This window comes from Crocuta crocuta, unplaced genomic scaffold (assembly GCF_008692635.1).
Source record: "Crocuta crocuta isolate KB4526 unplaced genomic scaffold, BGI_CrCroc_1.0 scaffold125, whole genome shotgun sequence".
Taxonomy (NCBI): Eukaryota; Metazoa; Chordata; class Mammalia; order Carnivora; family Hyaenidae; genus Crocuta; species Crocuta crocuta.
The window spans coordinates 107,124-130,792 of NW_027531143.1; the positions used below are offsets into that span (position 1 = coordinate 107,124).

At 37.9% G+C, this 23,669-nt stretch overlaps 1 long non-coding RNA gene across 1 annotated transcript; it reads left to right on the forward strand.

The window, feature by feature from the left end:
- Positions 1–3,370: 3,370 nt before the first annotated feature.
- On the forward strand, positions 3,371–22,200 carry LOC144237387 (uncharacterized). The gene is made up of 3 exons (XR_013336839.1): positions 3,371–3,418; positions 7,718–7,855; positions 22,089–22,200. It is a non-coding gene; the product is annotated as an uncharacterized LOC144237387 (long non-coding RNA).
- Positions 22,201–23,669: the final 1,469 nt, after the last annotated feature.

Here is a 23,669-nt window from a genome sequence, read left to right on the forward strand (position 1 = left end):
TCTTCTGCCCATTTCTTCAATGAGTTGTTTGTTTTTCGGGTGTGGAGTTTGGTGAGTTCCTTGTAGATTTTGGATATTAACCCTTTATCTGATATGTCATTTGCAACTATCTTTTCCCATTCCGTTGGTTGACTATTAGTTTTGTGGGTTGTTTCCTTTGCTGTTATACCTGCCAATCTTATGTAGGATTTTTTGAAGCATGGAGTTCAGGGATTGGTATAAATGGACACCTGTGACATCATCTTTGGTAGTAGTTTGTAGTAGTCCAAACACTTGTTTTTATTTCTCACTGTCACTTTCACTTTCGAACAAAGCTGGTAATTTTTTTAAACATTGTGGGATTTTACTATATCAATTTATAATCCATTTCTTTAGATAAAAGCCACAAGCACAAATTATTTTGAGATAAGCCTTTCTCTGCCTTGGAGTCCTGTGAGATTGTTATGGGAAAAGCCCTTAAGATACAGGAGCCTTTTCTCTGTCTTTGAAACCTTCTATGAGATATGGATTTTGATTTTTCTGAGGTCTTAATAAAGATCTTATAGCCCTACTCTGGATTTGACCTTAGCCTGGAAGCTACTAGGATAAGAGACAGTTTTATTTTCAAACCCAGTAAATCTTATATCCTTTATGTTTAAAAGCTTATTATTTAACTCATTTATCTCCTTTCATATTGTATTATAGACAGTGAGAAGCCAGGTAGCACTTTTAATCGTCTTTCTGGAAATTTCCTTAATTATATTATTAAATTCTCGACATACTTTCCCACGTACATTTGGTACACATTTTACTATCAAACTTTCTAATACTACATAAAATATTTCCCTTTCTTCTGTATTCCAGTAACATTTTCCTTACTGTCCTTCAAGTACTCATTAAAAGCCTCTTTGAAACCCTTTAGACTGCTACTAACGCTCGTCAAAGCCATTCAGCTTATCTGGATGCAAAGTCAGTGCCACGTGTTTTAGAATTTTGGTATGGAAATCTCCACTTCCAGATTAAATTTTGTTCTCGTTATCTTTTACTGCATAACAAATCTTTAAACTTAATAGTATAAAACAACCATTTTATTATACTCATGGATCAATCGATGGGTATGTGGGCTGTTTCCATATCTTGGCTATTGTAAATAATGCTGCTGTAAATATAGGGGCCAAGTGGTTAAGGTGTTGGACTTAAGATCACTGCCATTTGTATAGCAGATATGGCCTTTCTCTGCTTCTCAATTTCTGAGGTCATTTCTGGTAAGCTGTAAAGCCTGAGTGTGTCTTGATGGCTAGGGAATGGAGTCATCCTGAAGTGTTTTCAATTTCATATCTGGCATTTGATGCTGGCTGTTGCCTGGCAAACCTAGACATGGTCTGTCCTTATGGCTAGGGCTTTCTCACAGCATGGTGACCTCAGCCCTCTTGCATGGTAGCATAGGATTCCAAAGGTGAGTGTCCTAACATGACAAGTTGGAAGTGTATGTCATTTTTATAATTTAGCTTGAAAAGTCAAACTGTATCACTTCTGTTGTATTGGCCGGTCCAAGGAGTCATAAAAATCTTCCCAAGTTTAAGGGGAGGGGACATAGATCCATCACTTGACAGAGAAAACATTAAGGCCACATTGTAAGAAAAGCATATGGGATGTATTTTATCGTTGTGGTCATTTATAGGAAAATGAAATCTGCCACATCATGTCAGCCTCAATGAGGAGCTTAACTATTGACCCCGGAATATGGACTAAACAAAGTGATCTTTCACAAATGAACAAGGTTTCACAAGTTTTGAAGGAAATCCAAGGAAAATATTGATCAATCATTTTTTCACAAATTGATTGCCAATCTAAAAGAGCTCCACAAGACTTGTTACAAGGGTTTGCAAGCTGGGTAGTCCCACAGAGCTCCATGCTTTGAGAGACTCGGCACTTGCTTTCATTTTCTTCTGTTGGTATCTTGGAATTCTTAATTTATAAACTTTTTTTCTGTCTCAAAAATTATTTTGTTAGTTCTGGACTTCCATCCATTAGCAGTCAGGATCAGCTTGGATTCATTGGAGACCTATCAGACCTATATCTCTACACAATCCCTAGCACTGCCTTATACACTTAACCAGAAGCAAGACAATGTAGGACAAAACAAAAGCATATGAAATAAGACCCTGTACACACACATGCACACACACACACAGAAAAAAACAAGCAGTGGAAAAATAAGCAAGTAAATGACTAAAATATTAATCAAATGTGTATCTTTACAACAAAAGGTCCCATCACCTTATAGAAAAGTATATTCTTTTTTTATTTTTTAAATGTTTATTTGAGAGAGCGAGAGAGAGAAAAAGTGAGGGAGGGGCAGAGAGAGAGAGGAAGACACAAAATCCAAAGCAGCCTCCAGGCTCCAAGCTGACAGCACACAGCCCAACATGGGGCTCAAACTCATGAACTGTGAGATCATGACCTGGGCTGAAGTCGGATGCTTAACCAGCTGAGCCACCCAGGCACTCCTATCAAGGTATACTTTTAATTCTCTTATTTAAATCTGGTTACTTAAATCTGGTTACAGATCTTCAAATGAGAAAACGTTGCATCAAGACCTTACTGAAATTAGAGCTCAGTTCATGGTTGACTTGTCTGGCAGCAGATGGCAAAGCAGCTTGGGCACAAGGGGCCCAGTGAGTCATTCGATTGGCCAGGGGTCCCTTGGAATGGTGCCAAGCGAGGGTCCTCAAAATGATCTCGAGGGAATGTTAAACAATGTTAAATGATGAGGAGGCCATAATAAAATCTGAGTAAAAAGAGAAAGCTGAATTTCTTGCTTACCGTGTGAAAGCTATGCTAGTCAGACATAGTCACTGTGAATAGAGCAGACTGTTGATTTTGTATAGGGCTCTTAGGGAAGCTTGGAGTGCAAGGATTGATGGACTTTCAGAAGTACAACTGAGCTGACATAATCTGCAGAAGCATAGCTACTTGGGTGAGAGTACATTCAGAGACAGTTTATTGGAGTCTGTTCCTGACTAGGTGACTTTCAGAAGCAAGCAACTCCTACTGATTGGTTGGTTTACAAAAAATTTTCACTCAGGCGTATTGCCATTGATATACTGAGGAGGTTTAAACTGGTCATAGTGGTTACTTACTACTTTCTGCCTGCCACCCTCAATCTACTTAGCTATTTCCCCTAGGTCTAAGCCTATTTCCTACAAATTCTGAATTCCTCCAATCTCATTGGTAAGATTTATCATCTGTAATTTGCCTCAAAGCTTTCATCACTTTTCACAAATGTATAGGCAACCATCCTTGCATCACAATCTCATACAGCACAAAGGATCAGATTGTCAAATCAGACTCATGTGAGTCAAAGATCCTGCCCAGTATCAAGCTTTACTAATAATTTCAAGAATAGGCAATCAAGAAGCAGTCTGGGACATGGAAGGTAGTTTCCACTCTGTGAGGTGACTTCACAAGACCTGATAGTTGATCTCTTCTGGGCCAGAGAGTCCATTGCAGGAAGAAAGCACTTGACAGCCATCCTCAACTGAATTGTTTCTTCTTCTTCAATTAATTAATATGGAAAATATTTTACTAAATTCCTAGTTATTGAACTGTGTTTGCTTTGTGATGTTGTTTTAGTATTTTTAAGTGTTTTGAAGTTTTGAATTATATTATTACTGGATTTATTATATACTTGTCTGAGAATATGATTTCATTCAGTTTTTGATTTTTGAAATGTCTTTATGTTATTTTAATTGACCAATTTATAAGCAATATTCTATTAACTCACTGCTTTGGTGATACAAAGTACTGTTTTAGATTCACATTATTGTTATTTCTAGTCTGTATTATCAATGTTATGTAACAATATATTTTTATGTGTGTTCTTTAAATTTTTTAATGTTTATCTTTGAGAGAGAGTGAGAGAGCACAGGGGAGGGGCATAAAGAGAGGGAGACATAGAATCCGAAGCAGGCTTCAGGATCTGAGCGGACATTACAGAACTCGATGCAAGGCTCGAACCCACGGAGTGTGAGATCATGATCTGAGCCAAAGTTGGACACCTAAACGACTGAGCCACCCAGGACCCCCAAATTGTGTTCTTTAAAGATTACTTCACTACTTTATGCTTTTAAGGCTCTACCATTATTTTTTCAGTAGCTATTTAGACAATATATATTTAATTGGTTTTAATACCCTCCACAAATCTTTTTATATTTTCTCAATCTTGATTTCATTTTTAGAACTTTTCCTCTTAATCCTGAAGTAAACTTTCAAATAAATCTTTTTAGGAAGGTTAAGATGAGAGGTATATGTTCCATTTCTTTGTATAATTAGAACTATCTTTCCTTTTGTACACAAACAACAGTTTGGTCATGTATTTCATAATCTTTCCTCTTAAAGTTTGATGAATGCTACACAATTGTCTTCTGACATTACTTTTGGGGGATTTTAGATCACATTTTATTTGTTTTTGTATTTTAGTTTTCTAAATCCTTTAGGATTGTGTTTTCATCCTTGAAACTTTTAAATGTCTTTGAATCACGTTTAGGTGGTAGTCTTTTTTCAATAATTTTACCTGGTACCTGGTAAGCTTTTTAGATTTGCACAAACACATCAATTTAAAAAATTGTTCTATTATTACTTCTCTGAGAATTTATTTCTGGTCTCTTAATGACATCTATCATATGTCTCACTTTTTCCCTACAATTCTCTTTTCTTCTAGATTTTAAGAGTCTTCTTAAGTGTGCCCTTCATTTCAGTTTTTATTCTGCCGGTATGTTTTGAGTGTCAACCGCTTGTCAATGTACTAGGCCTTGGGAATAAAAAGGTAAAACAGATATGATCCCTCTCTCTTGGACCTTCACTGTGGGGAAGGGAAGTGTAAAGATGTGCAGAGAGAGTCTTACCTTTTCATCATCAGAGATGGCATGCCCTTTTCATCATCAAAGATACCAGTTTGTGCAGGGACACAAAAGCAGAATTGGTTCTAATTATTTTATAGTGTTTTGCTTATTCTATTTGGCTGCCTCAGGACCCCAGCTACATTTTACTTTATAGGAATGCTTCCTAGGTTCCACCAGATTATAAAGCATCACTATCTTTTCATTATTACTTCCTGAAAAGTTGGTTTTGGGCAAATCTGCTATCCCTAGCTAGCTTTAAACTTTATACTTAAGCTTCTTTCTCCAAAATAATGAAACTTTTCTGTATTTTAGTTCCATCACCCACTGTTCCTATATGGCTGTTGTTTTGGTATTTTTCATCTCAATAATACAGCTAAGAACTGTGATTTGACTTGGCATATCAATCTTTTTTACCTGGGACTCAATCTCAATATGAGAGACTAGATTAGAGGACAGATTTCTGAGATAAATGTGAAGTTTAAATATTTGTAGATCTCTGACTATCCCTTCTGAGAGTTGGCTATAAACCTTGTATATTATATAGGCTTTTGTTTTGTCTTCTCTGTTTCTCATGGTCATCTTTAAAAATACCAATATTTATTGACTCTGTAGGAAGCATCTAGCAGGGAACATAAAATGAAATCAATATGTTTGGGTGCTTTCTTAAAGCTAATTTTGTTTTAAAAATAAAATATTTGTTCAAAAAGTATATGATAAGTATATATTACATGTATATTCTTTTGTGAAATATTGAATTTTGTCAATTCTTTCATTTCAGTGCATAAACGAGAATTGATCATATGCATCTATTTCTAACAATTTCCTTGTAAACAAATGGGGGTACAAAAACTTTCTCTTTCTTTGAAAACAAGCAAGCAAGTAAACAAAAATGCAACCCAGTAACCTACAAACAAGTATAACCACAGCTCTCGTCAGCTTCCTAATGAAATGAGAATTAGTTAGAATTTTGTTAATTGTGGTAGGCTTTTTTTTTTTCTTTTTGGTCTACCTATGTTTGGATAAGTCTATCACATTGTGGATTTATGTTCATGTACATATGACTATTCCCTCAGTATTGAAAAGAATATCAGCTGTGGAGGGAGATAGAAAAACAATAATGGACTCAGACCACAAAAGTTTTAAGCTGTGGATTATTGTACATTTTTGTTCTTGTTCCAGCATTTCATTACATTTGTATTTCTCTGGGAGGCAGCATACACTTTTATTAAGAGGGACAAGATAGAATCCTTTGTGTTTTCTGCTATGATTTCTCAGTTGTGATTTTAATTGTTGGACCAGTAGGGAAAAAGAAGCTCTTAAATTTAATCCTAAAGGATTGAAAAGGCAGTTAGCAATATATGGATGCAGAAAGATTGGGATTGGAAATGCTTCTCACCGAGAGGAGAACACCTTTCCAGCCAGTGAATAAAACCCATTGGTAAATGATATCCAAGAAGCAGCATCTCTTATTTCCTAAATGGTTGATTATTTTTGTTTTCCCATATGATAGGCATGATTTGTATATATAGCACCTGTTTCTGTCAGTGGAAAGAGCTTAGTATTGGGAATGAGAAAACCTGAGTTTAAACGTGGTCTCTGGTTAATTAAATACATAATTTTGTGTATGTCACTTGTAAATTCCCTGGGCCTTGGTTTCTTCTTTGGTAAAGTGAGTATGTTATGCCACATACTTTTTTTCTGGGGGGGGAGTGAGAGAGAATCCCATGAGGGGAATAGAGAGGGAGAGCCTGAGAGGGGCAGAGGGAACACAGCCTCAAGTGGGGCTCATGCTCACTCTATGCAGAGGCTTGAGCTCACAGGAAACAGGGCTCAGACTCATGAACCATGAGATCATGACCTGAGCTGAAGTTGGATGCTTAACCAACCAAGCTACCCAGGCGCTCCTAGACATACTTTTTACATTCTTCGCCATTTCATTTCTAGGTCATCTGGTATCTAATCTACATGCAAATTTCCCCAAGTCCTAATATAAGATTTTAGAACTTTTGAAGAAATACAAATTTAATAGAAATTCATGCACTGCATTTAAATTTTTGTTTCTTTGGGCTTTGAAATGGTTCTCCAAATCTAAGAATATTCCACATTCTGGATTTGTCTAACTGCTCATACTGTGACTTAACTTCTTAATCTTTAAAAATTTTGTATACTCTAACTTCATTAGATTCAATATAAACATTCTGGGCAATATGTATTCATAGGTGATATTGAAACATCATTTGTATCATACCAGGAGGTACCTTGTGTTGGATTGTATGTTATGTCTTGAATTTCCTAAAGGTATATTCATACTATCAGTAGCTGCCAGATAAGTCTTCTAATTTTCATTATTTTCTTGGGTCAAGTACTCTCAGTTTCTTATTAGTATCTAAAATCCTTAACCTGATAGTTTCAAAACACTTAATATTTTGCAGTTTCCCAGGAAGCACCCTTCTGCTCCAACTAAATTAATTTGATTTTTATCTTCTACATATGATCTTGTCATTCCTACCCTCTGTCTTCAATATCCTATTGTCTTCCTCTGGCATTTGTATTATGATTTCCTCTTTTTTATGTTTATTACCCTTTATAATTTATCCCACACCCCTCAAATCATTCTCTTATTCAGTTTTTCTTCCTGCTCACATTTTGATTGATGGCATGTACTTTTGTAATTTTCAGTGCAGTGTTTAATTTTTTTCCAACTGGAAATGATAGCTTTTCAATACAGGAATTGTGTTGATTCAAAATTATAGTCATTGAAAAGTTGAAAAAAGTTTTGAACATATGATAAGCTTGTTTAAAGAATAACAGTTTTTTTCTTTTTATGTCCACAGCCATCATCTATTGAATGATAATATGAGTCAACATAATAATAATGAATGAAGGTACAGTTCTCGGTAAAGTCAAAGAAGCCGCCCTGTGAGACTAGGCTGTTATTCAGCAGTGTTGGGAGTTTTCTCTTCTAATTTCAGGTAAGGAATGATTTTTATGTGGCCTATATTTCTGGAATTGGGCAGTTTGTTCCAGATGGAGCTTTTATGGCTGTGGTTTGCTAAGATATATTGCTGTGCTTGCAGATCATTCATTCACTGATAAACTGAATTGACTTTCCCCTGTATTTAACTCAGTTTTTCGTTGTGATATAGCGATAAAATGCTGGATTTGGAGTAAGAAGACTTAAGTTTAAGTACTGGCTCTGCCACTTACCTTATGTGTGACCTTGACCAACTCCTTTAACCTCTCTGAGCCTTAATTGCCTTATCCACAAATGAAAAAAAATACCACAATATCTATATCACAGGGCTGTTGCAAAAGATAAATTAGACAACATATGAAAATCCCACATGACTTACAAAGCACCATCCAAATATATAGGATTATTATTTATACTTTTAAACATATTAAGGAGTTAAATAGCCTCCTTAAGTGAAAATTTTCTATCTTCTACCTCAAAAACATATTTTTCTGTTTTTTAACTAAGAAAAAAAGATACGATTATTTTTTATTTCTAAAGCAATAATATTGAAAATGAAGAGGAAAAAAGAGAATTCATTTTTCTTTGAATTATTTATAGCCATATATTTTGCTCATTTTCTCTATTATCCCCACTCCTTCTATATTATGGTATCCTGTCTTTTTGGAGATATTCAATAACATCTTGCTAATTTTTTTATACCGATTTAGTTCCTCACTTCAGGGCCAGTTTTATGCAGTTGAACAAACCTCTTTATTCTTGCATATTTTTCTCTTTTTTTTTTTTTTGCTGTAAACATGTTCCATTTATCAGTCAGTCATGCAACCAGTATTTATGACATACTTGTTATGTAAAAGTCACTTTTCTCTTATTAACTTAAAATTTTTAAGTGTGTAATATCTGTTTTGGATTTCATTTATTCGGATAGTAAACAATTTCAGTCACCTATTGTATGCAAGGTACCATGGTTATATAGAAATGGCTCCTCTTCTCAAGAAACCTTCATATTATTCTGGGAGATGATATAGAAGCAACCTCAACAATAAAATTGTGGGTATAGAGAGGAGAGATAAAGTATTTACAGAGAGGGGATCATGTATGAGTTGTCTTAAATGAATGGAGACTTTAGTGTGAAATGCACTTCCAGTGATGTAAGATTCTGATTTTTATTTAGAGATATTTAGGAGTAGTATTAGGACACTACTTTGGAAGGAGATTTGTCTATTGTTGTGTAACAAATTCAGTAGGTAGTAGAAGTCCCTATTCTGTTGATTAGAAATGAATCACTAATGGAGTACCTGAGGTGCTCAGTTGATTATGTCCATCTTTGGCTCAGGTTATGATCTAATCGTTCATGGGTTGGAGCCCCATGTCAGGCTCTGTGCTGATAGCTCAGAGCCAGGAACCAATTTTGGATTCTATGTCTCCCTCTCTCTCTGCCTCTTCCACTTGCACTCTGTCTCTGTCTTTCAAAAATAAATAAACATTAAAAAAATAAAAAATAAATGAATCACCAAGTCCAACCTACATACAAACTGAGGGGAATCAGGCTCTACCTTTTATTTATTTATTTATTTGTTTGTTTGTTTTTATTTGTGTGTGTGTGAGAGAGAGAGAGAGAGCGAGCGAGCAAGCGGGGGGGGGCGGGGAGAGGGAGAGGGAGACACAGAATCTGAAGCAGTCTCTAGGCTCTGAGCTAGCTGTCAGCACAGAGCCTGATGTGGGACTCAAACCCACGAACTGTGAGATCATGACCTGAGCTGAAGCTGGACACCCAACTGACTGAGCCACCCAGGCACCCCCAGGCTCTACCTTTTAGAGAGAAGTGTTAAAGAGTTTGCAGACATGCTTTTTTCTTTTTTAATGTTTATTTATTTTGAAGAGAGAGAGAGAGAGTACTTATGCATGCACACACAAGCAGGGGAGGAGCATAGAGAGGAAAGAGAGAATCTCAAGCAGGCTTTGCACTGTCAGCAAAGAGTGGATGCAAGGCTCCACCCCAAGAATCATGAGATCATGACCTGAGCTGAAATCAAGAATTGGACACTTAACCAACTGAACCACCTAGGCGTCCCTGCAGATATGTTTTTAAACCACGATACTCTGCCCTCCAGCCAAAAATTGATTACCTTCTTCCCACATGCAACACATACTCAGTCATTTTCAGATCCTTGCCACAAAGACTCATCCTTTACAGCATCAGCTTAGAGTCTAGGGTCCCATCATCTATATTATATTCAGGTGTAGGTGAGGCTCCTCTGGTGTAGTTCCTTATGTACATTTCCTCAAGTATAGTTGTTCTTGACCTATGAAGACTTATGAACCAAAGAGACATGTTAAATGCTCCACAAGTGGTGAACACACAATGATGGGGCAGGCACAGAATCAGTGCAATAAATACTCCTGTTGAGAAAGGGCAAAAACAGGAGGCTTACAAGGAGCCATAGATCCATAGAAATTCCTTATTATAGCAGAGCACTAGTTGGTAGTTCCTTGACTTGGGAATCAAGACCTGGGAGTAACTTTCTGTACCTCTTGTCCTGGACCCTGGTCTCTTGGTTTTACCTTATTATTTTAATGTTTTATTTATTTCTGAGGGAGAGAGAGAGAGAGAGAGAGAGAGAGCCAGTGCATTAGCAGCGGAGGATCAGAGAGAGGGAGACACAGAATCTGAAACAGGCTCCAGGCTCTGAGCTAGCTGTCAGCACAGAGCCCGACGCGGGGCTTGAACCCACAAACCGTGAGATCATGACCTGAGCCGAAGTCAGACACTTAACCGACTAAGCCACCCAGGTGCCCCTTGGTTTTACCTTCTGAGTCAGGTTCCTTTTTTCATGAAAAGTAGCCTATGCTTGTTGACAAGTAATCTTATAAGCCTGTTTCATGCAAGAAATTTGAGAATCCAAAGGTCTTTTTTAAATTTTGTACTATATTGTTCCTTTCAGTCCATGCTGGTGATATTTCTGCCATATAATTCTTTTTAAAACTTGTGGGTCTCCTATGATTCTTATTGAGGGTTCATGCTATTGACAAAGGCACACCTATGAATATTTTTGAGATATGCCCTTTGCTACTTAGGCTTCTGCTGAGACTGCTGAGAGAGCAGACCTCACGCTTCTTAGAAGTCTTGTTTTTTAGCTAAAAGTTTCTTTGAAGCTCCTCCCTACATCTTGAGGTTTAGTCAAAGGATTTTATAACCACTCCCTCACCGTCATCTTTATCAGTTTTTAATGTAGTGCCCTGTGTTTGAAATGTAGGGACATTTCTTTAACTTTAGTACAGTTTGCCATCTGGATAGGTTGGGAATTTTCAAAACTTTCTCTCTCTTCTCTCACATTTGATTATAATCAGTCAAAAAACAAACAAACAAACAGGTGGCACCTTCAAAACTATTTCTGGAGATCACCTTGGCTAGATAATTCAGTTCATTAGCACATTTTCTTTTTTCTTTTTTTTTTTTAATAAATGAACTCATACAATATTGGTGGGGTTTTTTTAAATTTTAAAAATGTTTTAATAATTTTTTTTGTTTCTTTATTAATTTTGAGATAGAGGGAGAGACAGAATCCCAAGTAGGCTCCACACAGTCAGTGCAGAGCGCAATACACAGTTCAGAATCACAACTGTTGAGATCATGACCTGAGCCAAGATCAAGAGTCAGATGCTTGGGATGGGCATGGAGGGGGGCACTTGTGGGGATGAGCACGGGGTGTTATTGGGTGTTATATGGAAACCAACTTGACAATAAACTATTTGTAAAAAAAAAAAAAAAAAGAGTCAGATGCTTAACTGACGGAGCCACACATGTGCCCTTATACATTTTCTACTTTCTATGTAACTGCATGTAACAGCATCTGTTAAGCTTTCTGCCTCTATATAACATGGATTCCTTGTCCTCTAGTTTCCTATAACATTTTTCTTACTTTCCTTTAAATCCTCACCAGTAGCCTCCTCAAAGGCCATCATGATTTTGCTAAATACTCTCCTCAAAGTCTGTTCAGCTTCTTCCCACTTCTCGGTTCCAAAACCTCTCCCATATTTTAGGTTTTTATAGTATCATATCATTTCTAGTACTAAAATCATTAGTTATCTATTGCTGTATAAGAAACTGTCCAATATGTACTAGCTTAGGACAAAAATAAGTATTTATTATTTTCAAATTTCTGTGGGTTAGGAACTCGGGAGTGGCTTGGCTCAGGGTCTTTCAGGAGGTCGCAGTCCAGTTGTTGATCAGAGCTACATTCACGTGAAGACTTCCTGACAGGCTGGAGAATCTGTTTCCAGCTCACTCATGATGCTTGTGGCTTGATGCTGGTTGCTTTGTTGGAGGCTTCCATTCCTTGCAATGTAAGTCTATCCACAGACTGCATGAGTGTTCTCGTGACATGATGTCCAATTTCATCTAGGATGTGCAGTCTAGGAAAGCAAGGTGGAAGTGCGAATGCCTTTTATGATTCAGTATCAGAAGTCACAAGCTATCACTTCTGCCACATTCTGTTCATTACGAGCAAGTCACTCTGTCCAATACACAATCAAAGGGAAGGGAATTTGGCTCCACCTTTTGAAGGGAAGAGTGTCAGAGAATTTTCAGACATAAAAACCACTGCAGTCTGAATCCTGCTCTTGACCAGTAACTCTTCCAAAAAGATCCACATGCATGTACGCGCGTGCACGCACGCACACACACACACACACACATACACACTCATGAAGATAAAAGAAAAGATGGAATTTGACCGCAAACCTCAATATATAACCCCTGGTCTGTGGAGAGATTTTTTTAAGTTTATTTATTTATTCTGAGAGAGAGAGCAAGCAGGGGAGGGACAGAGAGAGAGAGAGGAGAGAGAGAGAACCCCAAGCAAGCTCCACATTGACAGTGTGTAGCCCAATGTGGGGCTCAAACTCACAAGCTTGTGAGATCATGACCTGAGCTGAGATTAGGAGTTAAATGCTTAACCAACTGGGCCACCTAGGTGCCCCTGTGGAGAAATTTTTCACTGAAGCTAGATAGGTCTGAATGACATAATACAAAAGCGGGCCAAAGAGCACATAGGTATGCTTCCACTCCAAAGCTAACCACTCCAGTGAGAGAAAAGTGGAAGGAGAACCTATGAGAGAAGAGAAAGGGAAGCACAGAGAGCAGAAAGATAAAGATTCCTTTAGTGCCTAGAGATGCTTGCCTCGGGGTTTTCCCAATAGTGTAGTAGCTCCAGGGTTGCTTTTGTGTTGGAGAAAAAAATATGGAAAAAGAGAGAATTAGATGATGGAGGTTTCTTAGGGCAGCTGTAGTATTCTTATCATTCCAGGCCTGTGAACGAAAAGAAAGGAGGAATGACCCAACATGTATATCATATGATATTTAATTAGCAAAGTGGCTCTACCCAGTGGTATAGTGGCCAGTATAATGGCCTTAAAACGGATCAGGGCATGTGGCTTATCTATACGATGGAATACTACATGGCAATGAGAAAGAATGAAATCTGGCCATTTGTAGCCACCCGGATGGAACTTGAGGGTGTTATGCTGAGCGAAATAAGTCAGGCAGAGAAGGACAGATACCATATGTTTGCACATATAGGTGGATTAGGGGGAACTTAATGGAGGACCATGGAGGAAAAGAAGGAAAAATAGTTGGGGAGAGGGAGGGAGGCAAATCATGAGAGACTTTTGAATGCTGAGAACAAACTGAAGGTTGATGGAGGTGGGGGAGAGGGGAAGGGGGGTGATGGGCATGGAGGAGGGCACTTGTTGGGATGAGCACTGGGTGTTATATGGAAACCAACTTGACAATAAACTTTAAAAAAAAAATAAAACAACAAAAAACGGATCAGTTTCACAGTGCAACAACTTGGGTTGGGGGTTAAGATGAACATTTCCCCATTTTTTTTGGTTTGTATCCTATTAATCAAGATGACTTAACCCTACTAGTGGCCAGTGTAGAGTGTGGTCATGGCTCTCATGGGGGAAAGATTAGCAGCACACTTAGGTAAGTCCCATTCATTACTTTTGTGGGGCTCTTTCAGCAATTTTTCCTACAACAATTGAAAGCCAATATAAAGGGAGTCTGGACCCCAAGTTCCTTTATGAATGTTTCTCAATGTTGTCCCTAGAAGTTTCTGAGATGGATTAAGCCTGGAGATGAGGGATTCCATATGCCCCAGGCTGAGATTTCATTCCTCAGTGAAATCCTTCATTCATTTCTGTCATCTCAAAAATAGTCCACTGCATTGCCTAGTGAAACAGCATTATTAAAATAAGCACCATGTAAAAACATAGCCCCAAATACGGCTATATAATATAAAAATGTTTCACATTTATTGCCACCATAATAAATTTAAAAACTCCCTTCACATAATCAACTACTAATTATTCTATTGCAAGGGCCCATTTTGAGGGGTATTTGCTCTGTCCTAGAGAAGTCCTAACTCCAAAACCCCACAAGCCAGTGACAATGGCCCAGACAAGCCTCAGGTGGCATATATGAGATCCTGAGATACAATAATAGGTCACAGGTTAAAAGAGCAGCTGTCCTACTGCATTACAGGGAATATCAACTTCCCAGATAGAGTCAAGGGGGAGCCCTGCTGCCCACATCACTCCTTGATTGAGCCAATCCTACACTTCAGGGTCTGTCATTTACACCACCCCACTTCCACATACCTATTTCCATATTAATCATGACACCTTGTTACAATTCAGAAACCCACGTCACTAGATGAGGAAAGGGAAAGAAAACAGAGTTGCCAATTAATTATATATCAGTCCCAATTCAATGATTGGAAGCCTAATCTTCCTATTAAGATCTCAGTCTCATCTCCGGTAAATTTTCTATCTTTGTCTCCTGAGTAGGGTCAGTGAAGGACTCAAAAGGGTGTGGCTTCCTCTCCCTCCATTTTTTTCTTCCCCATCTCATGTGATTATGCCTGCCCCTCATGGCATAAATGGGGCTGGAGTGGGGAGAGAGAGGAGTGCACTCATTGCTTAAACCTTAAAGATAAGGAGGTACACTCCTTTCTGTTGGCTAATTTTCTTCTTCCTCAGATGCTGGTGATATGAGAGATGCTCATATCTGTAGATATCTCCACCTGGGTGCAGTAGGAAGCAGTCTCCCTATCACCTAGTTGGTCTTAGTATAGGTGATGTACACTCACAGCTGTTCCCTGATGTAGCTTCAGGCCAGGGGAAGCCCCAGAGAAAGATGCTCCCATCTCACTTCAGCCCCACTTCAGGAAAGTGTACCACATGCTCCGTCAGGTGTGTGGCTTCTGGCTAGGTGGGTGGCTGTCCTAGGGAGAATGATATTTCTCTTAACTCATCTCCAAATCCTCAGCACCAAGGAACCTGGTAACCTTCTGTTTCTCCTTTTTGCAGCTGCAGAGTAGCCTGCAAGCTTTGCATCGTCTCTATAATGAGCCAGCTCTCAGCAACTCCAGGCAGAAAACAGGCCCTTTCCCCATGACCTAAAGTGATCCTCAAACCCTGATTGACTTTCAGCTTTTCCCAGGATGAAAGAGAGAGGCAGATGGAACATCACTGTTTCCACACCCTCCTTCACCTTTGGGAAAATGGTAAAATTGAGAAAAAAAACAAGTATATAACTGTAATTCCATCCCCAAATCTTTTTTTTCCCTCTCCCCATTTCTAGATTTCTTTATACGGATGATAAAGGAAGGACTATTATCAAATAGTTTCTACTAGTAGATCTCAATCTAGCATATCATATGCTGGGTAGTCTAGCACTAAACAAATTAATGAACTTGAAAGGTGGAAGAGTGTATTTTGTTCTCAGCAATGTGGTGTTATCAGAGTATTTGACACCATCATCATCCTGTTGGATTAATATGAATGATTTATATGACCCATCTAAATTCCTGTGAATGACACTGAAGACCTTCCATAATCTTAGCACCACCGACCACATCTGTGCTGTTCCTCCATCTATCCTCTTTGAATCATAAGAAGCATCTGTTTGCTTCTCACACATCGTGCTGTTTTATTTTTAAGTTTTATTTATTTATTATGAGAGAGACAGAGACAGCATGACTGGGAGAGGGGCAGAGAGAGAGGGAGACAGAGAATCCCAAGCAGGCTTTGCACCGCCAGTAGTCTGACACAGGGCTTGAGCTCACAAAACCGTGAAATCATGACCTGAGCCAAAACAAGAGTCAGATGCTTAACCGACTTAGCCACCAGGGATCCCCACACATCATGCTGTTTTTATGGGTGGGTGTCTTTTCAGCACTTTGCTTCTTCCTAAGACCTCACTTCCTCCTCTCCTTTTCTCTCCATCACCATGACCATTGTTGCCCATGTTATCCTTATATTCCAGAATGAATGGACTACTTCTTTCTCATATCTTCATTAAACTCTGAACTCCAAATTGAATGGAAGCTAGATGGAGGTCTTCTTGAGAGTAAAGGGCACGTCTCACTCACCTTTATATGCCTAGTGCCAAACACTGTGCCTGGCACAAAATAAGAGTGGACTACATAATGAATTGAATTGAGTTCTGAAGGATACTTACCATATCCAATTTGTTCATTGCTCTTGTGAGGACTCCTCTGTCTACTCTTTTTTTTTTTTTCTTGAAAGATTCATTTTGGGAACAGGTCATTTAAAACCACTTACATCATGTTCTGTCTGTATGCTCTGATTGCATACCTTACACAGTAATATTTTATACGCAGTAATTATCCTGTCACTCTTATGATATAGGTTGGTATCACTGTATTGATTGAATAGCTTATTTATTGAACTGTTATTTGTCTCTAAGACTGTCTTTCTTTCAAAAAAATCCAGCTTTAAAAGATAAAGGACCTAAAATATCTGTATATGAGCAAAGTCAAGAGAAAAAAAAGAGATAGTTGGCTGCTAAATTTCTGACACTGTATTAAGCCAACTTTGATAGCATTGATTTAATAACTAACCCAAGATAGATCTTAAAATCAGCCAATCTGTAGTTTCTTTAAAACAAGTAATTCTACCAACAAAGGCACATGAAATGAATGATAAGCAAAGATGATCAATGCCATCATATTCATTCTGTGTTTTGAGTCCAGGAGAACAATTCTGGAATATTTTCTCTTCATAAGGAGTTTAAAACTATGTATTATGACTATTACAGTAGAGGCAGTTACATAGTGATTTGTGGTACTGTGTGCTAAGAACTGTACTCAGGAAATACTTTATTTCACTGCCTTATTTAGATTTTACTACCCTCTTGTCTTAGGGTTCTTCAGAAAAGCAGAACCATTAAGATATATGTACATAAAGATATGCATTATAAGGGATTAACTCACATGATTGTGGAGGCTGGCAGGTCCCAGTATCTGCAGATTTGGCTGACTGAAGACTCAGGAGACCTGATGTTTCAATGTGTATCTGAAGGCAAGAGAGAAGCTGATGTCCCAATTCAAAGGCAGGGAGGCAGAAGGGATTCTTTTTCACTTAGGAGAGAGTCAGCTTTTTTCTTCTATTCAGGCTTTCAACCAGTTGGACCAAGTCCATTTATGTTAGGGAGAGCAATCTGCTTTACTCAGTTTACTGATTAGAATGTTAATCTCATCCAAAAACAACCTCACAGATACACCCACAATAATGTTTCACCAAATATCTGAGCACTTGTGGTCCAGTCAAGTTGACACATAAAACTAACCATCATATCTCTGTAGTAGGTTCCATGACCATTCTGCTTTTTAGATGGGGCAAAAGAGAGAGGTGATGTAACTTCCTTGTCAGGTACAATGAATAGATGGCAGAGACTCTGCTCTAACCCAGGTTTGACTGGCCAAAGCATTGTGCTTAAAAAAGAAAACAGGATTTGGAATTTAGACAAACCTTGGTTTTTTTTTTTTTTGTTTTTTTTTTTTTTAATTTTTTTTTTAATGTTTTATTTATTTCTAGGAGAGAGAGAGAGAGACAGCGTGTGCAGGGGAGGGTCAGAGAGAGAGGGAGACACAGACTGAAACAGGCTCCAGGCTCTGAGCTGGCAGTCAGCACAGAGCCCGATGCAGGGCTCGAACCCACGAACCGCGAGATCATGACCTAAGCGAAAGTCGGACGCTTAACCGACTAAGCCACCCAAGCGCCCCTCAAACCTTGTTTTTTTATGAGAAGTAAATTTTTTTAAAAAAATGAATATAAAAGCACACATTACTGTGCTTTGCATACAGATGCATTATATATAACTAACATTATTAGTATTAGTACTACTACTACTATGATTATTATTATTATTTTAGACAGAGAGAGCGAGAGAGAGAGAGAGAGCATGAGCATGGCAGAGGGGCAGATAGAGAGAATCTTAAGCAGGTTCCACACTAGCATAGAGCCCAACACAGGACTGGATCCCATGAACCTGGAATTACTATATTAGCTGAAATCAAGAGTTAGATACTCAACCAACTGAGCCACCCAAGTGCCCCTATTATTAAAAGAATTATTATTATGAACAAACCTTTGTCCGCAGAATACTAAGTAGTGAGAATGCCAAAATGTAGTTTAAATGAAGATATATTTGACCAAATATTATTCTCTGTTCTTTTCTTTGGTTTTGTGATATAAAGATAAAAAATTGCAAGTCACTAGATAGTTAATTTCTCCAACATATCTTGCAAAAATAATATTACTTTTGGCAGAGATATACCTTATTCCTGCTGATGTCATTAGAAAATGGCAAGGTCAACCAAAATGAGAAATTGACAGCATCTCTGTCTTTCCAGTTTTTAATAAGTATTGTCAAAAAAAATAATAATCAGATTTGAACTTGTTTGTCCTTGATGTGCCTTTTTTAAAAGGCCTCCTGGCAAATCTAATGTAAGATCAAAAGCAGCTGCGAAAGAGTAGAAATCACTTGAATATACTTCCTTACTTTATTCTATGGGATAAAAATAAAATACTTACTCACTTTCAGTGACTCAGGCACTGGGAAATTTGCCTCCTTCTTTTCCTAGGGTGTGGGGACCATTGCTAAAGGGAGCTCTAAGGAGGTAATCAACCAGATTTTCCAAAATGTAAATAAAATATAACCTTCTAGGGAATAAATGGTTTTTAAAGACTTTGTCCCCCAGACCCCTCATCTCATTTCTAGGCCAAAACTCCAGGCAAAATTGTGGAAATAGTTATATATTTTTTTCTTCTGCCATGAGGCCTCCCATCTCTCATCTAAAATCCTCATGTTCTTTCATCTCCACATTTTGTATTCTCAGCAAAGGATGTGATAAACTCACAGCCATTGAGATACAATGACTTATAAGAATTATTGTGCTCTTTTTATGGATCCCCTTTAGAATTTAACCAGCTTTGTAATGTAAAAAGCTTTAATTTTAGGCATCAATGAGATTGAGGTGACATTTACTACAATCACAGGGACCTCGCTGGAGTTGCTGAAATCACAACACACAGAAAACAGGCCCTCTCTGGTTTCCTAGACATTAAGGTGCCGCGTTGCTGTTTTCTTACCTTGTCTCTAATTAGCACTCATCACAGTACTAATCTCCTTTACCTGATTGCTACTAGTCCTTTCCTCATTCTGCCTCTGTACAGTGTGTCAATGCTGTTGTGTCCATTCAGAATGCTTTCATCTCTCCTCTTGGGCAACCCAGGCCCCTTACTTCAAATGAGCTCTGCTTAATCAAAATTCTTCATTGAAGGTATAATGTTTAACTGAGGAAACAAGTCATCCTCAAAAGAAACAACTATGAAAGGGTACGAGGCAATATACAGCCAGTATCCATTTGTGCATGTGCTGATGATAAATTCATGAGTAAACATCGTCCTGACCCACAGGGAACTTACCTTCTTGTGAGGGACACAAGATAAACATAAAAGTAACACACAGTGAAGACGATACAGTAGTGGCAACAGACATGGGGCATTATGGGAGCAGAAAGGAAGGTACCCATCTGTGAGGGTTTATTGTTGTCACCTGGGTAGCCCTCAGAAACTGCATTATCTCAGGAGTTGTGCCACACAATTGTCATGTGGTTTAGTGCCTCTAACTTTGCCAAGTAACTACTTTATCACAGGGGAAAAAGAGAAACATTTTAGTGTAGTAGGACCAATGAACACACACATCAGAAGGAATGTTTCCAGCAAAGGACAATAGTCAGACCATGAGCACCGTTAGATTCTGGTAGCTCTTCCTCTCACTGACTCACACTGAAGGATGGGACTGCTGAGTCACTTTCCTGATCACACACATCCAGCTTCCTTCCTCTGCTGTGGAAAGATGCTCACTGCAGATTATCTCATGCTAGTAGTGAGCCAGATCCTCCCAACCATAAAACAAGCTGCATTTGATACATGTTTGCCTGTAGTAACAACCGTACGAAGGGTATTTAAACTCCTAAGGCAATGGGAGATTATAGAGAACAGTGATTAAGAACCAGCCTGCTTAGGTTGACTCCAGACTTCACTAATAGTTTGATCATGGGAAAGAGCCTTAAACTCTTGTTGCCTCAGTTTCCTAGTCTATACAATGGGAAGAATAACAATAGCATTACCTCACGGGACTGATATTAGAATTAAACAAGACAGGATTAAACAATTCAGTTTGCACCTGAAACCTAGTGTTTTACATTTACTAGGGCTGCTGTAACAAATCGCCTCAAACTTCCTGGCTTAAAACAATAGAGATTTATCATATCACAATTCTGGGGGCTAGAAATCAGAAATTAATGTGTCAGCAGGGCTATTTTACCTCTGAAGGCTTTAAAGAACAATTATTCGTTGCCTCTTATGATGGCTTCTGGCAATCCTTGGTGTTGCTTGGCTTGTGGACACATCACTTCAATCTCTGTCTCTGCCATTCCATGTTGTTCTCCTTGTGTGTCTCTCTGTGTCTTCACATGGGCTTCTGATATAGATATAAGTAATTAGATTTAGCAGTCACCTCAATCCAGTATGACTTCATCTTAATTTAACTAATTACATCTGCAAAGACCTTATTTCCAAATAAAGTTATGTTCACGGGTTCCAAGTAGACATGAATTTTGGAAGAACACTATTCAACCCCAAATATCTAGTAAGTATGCAATAAATGTTAGGTAAAGCACACTCACTCATTTTACCACATACCCCCACAAACATAAAACACTCACACACACAGAGGGGATTCTGTGAAGTTGGTGGTTTTAATATAACCTTACTTTTACTCTTTATTCTCAACTCTAGTGTCTGTTTCCAAACCAAATGATTGGGGGCTTTCCAGAGAGCTCTGAGGGTGGGCATGTAGTTGTTGGAGACAACTGATGCTGGAATATTTTCCCTCTGGGTTAGTCCAAGGGGAAAATCGATACCAGGTTCCATAGTTTCCCTGAATCTGGAGAAGCTGAGGAGTAGCTAAAAAGATGGGCTGAATCCCCTCTATTCCAGAGAATCAGTAAGTGAGAGGAAATTGGGTGCAGAACTGATGAATGGAGCATGACAGCCTGCCTGCTGCACCTAAAAGAGCAGAGACCAGACCCTTGGTCTTATTTTCAGACCTTTGGCCATGTAAGGTGCCCTAGCAGCTGCTTCTGAGCCCTAATAAGAAGGAAAAGGAAAAAAAGAAGGCACATCACGGGCCCAGGTAGAGAGAAGAGGACTGAGTATGACTTTCGAAATGAACTGCTATTGAAATATAGCTTTTGGAGAAGATAAAGGATAACAGGAATAACAAAATGAAAAGAACACTCAAAGATATACAAGGATAGCACACAACAGACTGTCTGGAACTAAAACATGGCTTATAAATGAAAACATTCAGTAGATGAAAAAAAGCATTGCCCCAGTCAGGAGCTGTATATTGGCCTGAAAGATTAAATTTATGAAGACACAGAGCAGATTTTCAAAGAGATGGAAATCATGATGGATAAGTGAACAGACTTTGAGGAAAGATTTATGAAAAACCTAAAATGAGAATTATAGGAATTCCAATTAAAGCAAAAACAAACAAACAAAAAACCAAACAGGGATGAGAGAGCTGAAGAAAGCCCTGACTGTAGTTTGGAAGTGCATATCTGTGACTACACCCCACCTAAGGAAAATACATGAGAAAGGACACAAAGCAAGCAAAGGAACCCAGAGACTTTAACATAAGAGAAAATGAAAGAGAAATTAAAGTGTCTAGGAAAAAGGAAGCTTAACTATAGCTATAAAGGACTCTATAGATACAATAGAAAGAATACTATGTGCAACTTTTTGGCAATACAGTAGTCCCTCCTTATCTGTGACTTTATCTTCTGCAGTTTCAGTTACCCCTGGTCAACCATTGTCTGGAAGCAAATGATCCTCCTTCTGTAATCAGAAGGCCAATGGTAGCCTAATGCATTGTCACAATTCCTCCATCAAGCACCTCACTTCATCTCATCAAGAAGGGTGAGTACACTACAATAAGGTATTTTGAGAAAGAGAAAGAGACCTCATTCGTATAACTTTTATTACAGTATACTTTATAATTGTTATATTTATTAGTTATTATGAATCTCTTACTGTGTCTAATTCATAAATGAGACTTATCATAGGTATGTGTGTATAAGAAAAAAATACTATATGTAGTGTTTGGTACTATGTACAACTTGAGATGTCCACTGGAGGTCTTAGAACATATCCTCTGCAGATAAGGAGGGACTACTGTAAATTTGAAAACCTAGTGGAAATAGATGTTTTTCTAGTAAAATACAAATGATCAAAGTTGGCATAAGAAGAAGTGGACAATTTGAATAGACCAATGCCTGTAACAGACATTAGAAATATGACTAAAGATCAGCTGCTTAAAAAGATAATGGAATCAGAAAGCTTCTCAGCTGAATTTTGTGTAACTTTTAAAGAACAAATACTTCAAGTATTTTAAAATAATTCCAGTCATAGAAAAGGATAGAAAATACCCAAATTCATTTTATAGTCTCAATTTATTTCGAGTACTGCTTACCTTTGATACTCAAACCTAAAAACAAATAGTAAAAGCAGAGAGAGAGACAGAGACAGAGAGAGAGAGATAGACTGACATAGTCCCTTCTATGGTAGATGAATGGATGGATGGACAGACGGATGGATAAATAAATTTTTTACTGCTTTCTGAAAAACAGTAAGATACTTATTACTCAGCTCATTAGTTTTTATTTTTATTTTTAGTATAAATTAATTTAATATAAATGTCATACTACTGCTTTAAAAATCCTTCATTTGCTCTTCATTGTACTTACATACATATGTACAAACATACATATGTATGTTTTATAAAAAGATCATAGAATTCTATTTCTTTAATTTTGTAAGTCATTTAGTAGTTATAGGGATATAAGATTTTCTACCATTTTATTTTTATTTTTATTATTTTTTATTATTTTTATTTTTAAATTTAATTATTTATTATTATTTTTAAATTTATTATTTTTAAAAACACCTATGTGACATTTACCTTGAACCACACTGTGCCAAGTGCTTTACATTCATTAATGCATTCAGTCCCATAATAATCCCCTGAGATTTTGCACCATCAGAGCTTCTGTTTTAAAGACAAGGAAACTGAGATTTGGAGGGAATGAACAACTTGCACAAGTCTGCAGAGGAGCCGAGCTCTTCAAGCTGACATCTTATTGCTTATGTGTCTGATCTCCTGGGCTAGAGTCGAAGGTCCTTGGAAAGAGACTATCTTATTTTGTGTTCCACATGGCACCATCACAGTTCTTCAAGCATATCAAAGTACTAAGTAAGCATTTGTTGAAATTAATTGGCTGAGTGGCACTTATTGTTTGTTTTAAGTTAGGGAAAACTTGGGCACATTTCAAGGTATCAAATATGGGCCAATGTAGTTATTGAAGATGCCA